General features: G+C 41.6%; 1 long non-coding RNA gene across 1 annotated transcript in view; it reads right to left on the bottom strand.

Annotated features, from left to right (window-relative positions):
• Nucleotides 1-241: 241 nt before the first annotated feature.
• Nucleotides 242-4,703, bottom strand: part of LOC114484442 (uncharacterized) — a 9,038-nt gene continuing 4,576 nt past the window's right edge. Inside the window, exons 2-3 of the long non-coding RNA XR_003677321.2 lie at nt 4,035-4,200; nt 242-762 (exon numbers count right to left, since the gene is read on the bottom strand). This is a non-coding gene — a long non-coding RNA (uncharacterized lncRNA). The remainder of the gene's footprint in view (nt 763-4,034; nt 4,201-4,703) is intronic.

The raw sequence follows: 4,703 nt of genomic DNA, 5'->3' as shown, positions 1-4,703 counted from the left end.
TATTCTAATACCTTAGTTTTATTTTTGTTGTTTGTATTTTGTTTTTGAAACTTTAGGCCAAGTCCTTTATGAAGAGCATAATAGTGAAAAATAGTACGCTTTTAAAAAAAGAATCACTGTATATAAAACATTTGAAAATTTTAATTTTATTTCCCATGTGCAGACACAAAGGTTGGAGAAATGCAGCAATGTGAACTAAATTTTGTAAATACTCCACTTCTTTACACTGTTGCGCTGCCAGTGCATATTATACAAAAGAAAATGGTTTCATAAATTAATTGATTCAAAAGCAGGTGCCAATGTTTTACATTTTTTATTTTAAAAATTGATTTTATATAATGAAATTTTTTTTAAAGGTTGCTGGGCAGCTTCTGATGCATCAAGTTAGATCAAGCCTCACTTGAAGGCTGCTAATTATTGGGTTAGTTTTCCACTGCTGCTGAACAAATTCCCACAAACTCAGGGCTTAAAACAGCATCCATGTATTAGTTCACTGTTCTGCAGATCAGAAGGTTGAACGAGCTTGGCTGGGTCCTCTGCTTGAGTTCACCTCTGAACTCTTATCTGGTTTGCTCAGTTGTAGGCCTGAGGTTCCTGTTTCCTTGCTGTCTGTTGGCCAGGGGTCAGTCAGTCCCAGAGGCCAGTCTCCAATCTCTGTACATTGTCCTCTCCGTCTTCAAGGCCAGCAAATGGTGTTGAATCTTCTCCTGTCTCTTCTCTTTCTGATGTCCTCTTCTACTACCAGCTGATGAAAACCTGATACTGTAAAGGGCTCTTGTTAGGTTAGGTCCACCCAGATAATCTCTCCATGTTAAGTTCAGTTGATTATCAACCTTAATTACATCTGCAGGATCTCCTTTGCCATGTAACATAAGGTAATCGGAGTAAAACTAGGGGTGGAAGGTCATGGGACCATCTTAGGACTCTGCCCTCCACAGTTCATGTAAAGGACCCAGCAGAATGCCGACCCACTGGCTTCCTTTTTGGTGCCTGGGGACCAAATAGCAACTTTTCCTTGATCCCTGGAGGAACTGATCATCGTGAGTCTACCCACAGAGTCCTAAGAAAGTTTTCTTGGTGAGCAGACCCCTGCATTTTGTGGGGGGTTATCAGACACTCCTGCAGACAGAGGTGTGGTGATATGGCAGGCAGGGCCTTTGAGACTGAGACTCCCCACCTGTCAACCCACAGGACATCATCTGTTGAGTGAACACTTTGGACATCAGTGGGTAGGGGCACTTGTACCAAATGCTGACCCACTCATTGTTGCCAAATGTCAGGGAAATTTGCCTCACCAGCACTGCTTCCCCAATGCTCTTCCTGATCAGGAGGGTCCCCTATGGCACTTATGGGATGGCGAAGTACAAGCATACAGCACATCAATTCCTCCTAGACATTCAAATATAGATGCAACTGTAGTACATTGACTTGGCTCACACGCCCTGTGGACAAGTTTATGTTAGCTTCTTTTTCCCTGCGAGATCCCTGCCCAAACCCCATCAAGTGAGCTTCTCCCTAAAGGGCCAGGTATGATGGTCACGAGGGCCTGTATTCAAAAGAGCCATGCAAGTTTTGAGGCGCTGCCACCAAAGTTCCCCAGAATACTTAGATGGGTATGTTTGAGGACAGGGAGACCTTTGTCCCACATCTAATCATTTTTTTTCCTTAAAGCATCTGAGGGCCAGGAGGAGGGAGATGGAGGGATCAGAGGAGAGAGCTGCTCTGGGCCAGTAAGCAAGCACATTCAGTTTCAGTTTCAAGTGGCTGCCTGTTCAGACTCAACCAAGCTGTTTTTGATTTTGGCTCACCCAAAACTCTGTGTCCTCACTGTTGGCACCATTTATTTTAGCCCTGGTTTCAGTTTCAAGTGGCTGCCTGTTCAGACTCAACCAAGCTGTTTTTGATTTTGGCTCACCCAAAACTCTGTGTCCTCACTGTTGGCACCATTTATTTTAGCCCTGGGGACCCTTTGACTCAGTAGCCAAGCCACATTGCCTTCTGGCTGGGTTTGCAGGGCATGATAATCTCCCTTCCTCCTCCTGCCTGGAGGAGAGTGGGCAATAGCCAGTACACCATTTGGAAGACTTCTTCAATTCTTGCCACTCAGCCTCTAAATATTCATTAAGAGCTAAGGCAGTGAGAGACCCTTACTCTCCCCACCCATCACTAGTTGGCAAGAGTATTCACGTCCCAATCCCAGGAAGTCTTCCTATCCCAGCCTTTGGAACTTTTTGTTCCTCTTCCAGAAAGCCATGACTCTATCAGAATCCTATCCTCTCACCAAAACTGTCAAGAACTGGGGAGGGTCTGAGATTTTACCCTGATTACAAGCCAACAAGTTAGCCTGTTACTGCTTTGAGAGATCTGCTGTACAACACTGTACTTAGAGCTGACAATACTGTATTGTACACTTAAAAATTAAGAGCGTAGATCTCATGTTAAGTGCTCTTACCACAATAAAATAAAATAAAAATTGTGAAGAACCAAAAGAAAAAAAAAAAGGAGGAGAAGAGGGAAAAAAAACCCTTCCCAAGGTCTCTATACTCTTCTTTTTTATCAGCAAAATAGAGGCATGATGGTTATGAAGCTAGGCTCTAAAGGCACACCTCCTAGATTTGAATCCTAGGTTTTCCATCTTGTTAGCTGTGTGACCTTGGACAAATTACATAACAGCTCTTTGACTCCATTTCCCCAGCTGTAAAATGGGGATAATAGTATCTTTTATAAGGGTGCTATGAGGATTAAAGATGTCAATCCATGTAAAGACACTTAGGCCCTGGCACTCAATAAATGTTACTACTGCATGAGATGCTAAATAAATATTTTAAACAATGACTCGTACGGAACATATAAACCAATTAAATCTTTGTTCCTAAAAGAACAGAACATTCATATAAGTATAGTTCTGTCATTTATTTTCATCTACTAGCCAAGCAACAATAATGGTGGATGTACATGTATGGTTTCTTAACAGGAAGGAATAGGGCTCAGGTTGATTGAGTGCCTACTGTTTGCTCATCACAGTGTAGATAGTTTAACCTAGATTGATTGTTTTACTTTATTCTCACAACAAGCCTGCAAATTGGGCATTTTACCCCCAATTTTCCATAGGATGAAACTTGCCCAAGGTTAGTAATTTGTTCCAAATCACAGCACCTAGCAGGTCTGGATGTGAATTAGGTAGGTCTGACTGCAACATACAATATATTGACACAGGTGTCCACAGATGCTCAGGATGCTGCCACCTAATTTCCTGGGTCTACCAGAAAGAGGACAAATGGAAATCATTATAGTTGAAGGAGTTCAGTGCCAGTAAGAGCCAAGTTATTCATCGGCTATACCAAACTTCATGGTTTTCTGTTTTCATATTTAAACAGGGTGTTGGTCTAGGTATAATACTCCAGGTGACCAAATCTTTGCTTTGATCGTTAATTTACTACCCTGTGAGAAAGTAAATTAGAAAAAAATTTGTTGGGACTTGAAGGATAAATTAATATAGATGCCTCAGAAAAGATGGGATGGGGCGAGTGGGGTGGTCATGCTAGGACATGTAATGACCAAAAAATGCACTGTCACTAGGGCCGAATTTTATCTTTATTCAAATGTTGGATAAGCTGCCATTTAGTGAAACCTACCTATTCTCTGTCTTTTGTTAAGTATCATGGAGTTTTTTTTGGAGGCACTGTTTTAAATATTCAGAAACAGAAGCAACCATCCAGGGTTAGAAAAGTAAATCAAAGAAACAAATGTCTTCTTTTGCTGTAGAAGTATCTGTATCAAATTACTAATGTTGAACTAAAGGGACTCGGAATATTTCATTTATTTGCTTATGTAACTTTTACTCACTATTTTCATTTTGTGGTGAGTAAAGGAAAAATGGAATAAGAAAAAGATGACCTTTCCATTTTGTCCTAAAATAGAAAACAGGAAGAATGAGCACTGCCCTCTTTTGGTTACACAATATAATAATCTTAACACTGAACAGCTGGCAGAATGTGTTAGTCATCACCAAACGAGCAGAGACTCTGACTTACCTGGCCTGAGTCAAGTTTTAGACTGTGTCCTCATAATATCTTTCTTCTGCAAAGTAATCACAAGGGTTCCAAACTCTTTGTCTTTTAATCGTAGACAGAGAACGTTTAGGTGGGTTGTTTAGATTCTCTTGCGGAGGGCTGACAGTTCTAATCGTATTTAATCATTCTAAAGCATTCAGAGTAGACAAAGAGGAGACACGGAGAACTTTTTGTTTAATCATTAGACCCAATTTCACAATTGCCCCAGGGGCCGAGAACTTGAGGGAGAGGCTAGACTCCCTTAGACAAGAAACGCTGTGCAGGGGCTGCTGGGTCCCCACTGCAGGGTTTCATCTACACCAAGTGAGGAAGGAAGAATAGGAGGTCTGGGCTCGGAATCAGCACATTCCAGGAATGTCCTATGTTCTAAGGAAACACTGTGCTGCATTAGAAGGAAGCCTTGAGAAGTTTCCTGGGGGGTCCTGCCTGGGGCTGGCCTCTCCTCTGCATTAGCTGCAGGGAAACCATAGTCACTGTTGGGATGTGACACATGTCTCATTAACAGTGGGCCTGAAGAAAAGACTCGAGTGTGTTGGTGGAGGGTATATATCTTATTTTTAAATTGAAGTATAGTATAGTTGATTTACAATGTTGTGTTAGTTTCAGGTGTACAGCAAAGTGATTCAGTTT

This window comes from Physeter macrocephalus, chromosome 19 (genome assembly GCF_002837175.3).
Source record: "Physeter macrocephalus isolate SW-GA chromosome 19, ASM283717v5, whole genome shotgun sequence".
Lineage (NCBI taxonomy): Eukaryota > Metazoa > Chordata > Mammalia > Artiodactyla > Physeteridae > Physeter > Physeter macrocephalus.
Note: the sequence above shows the minus strand (reverse complement) of the source record. Positions and strands in the feature narration are given on the sequence as shown.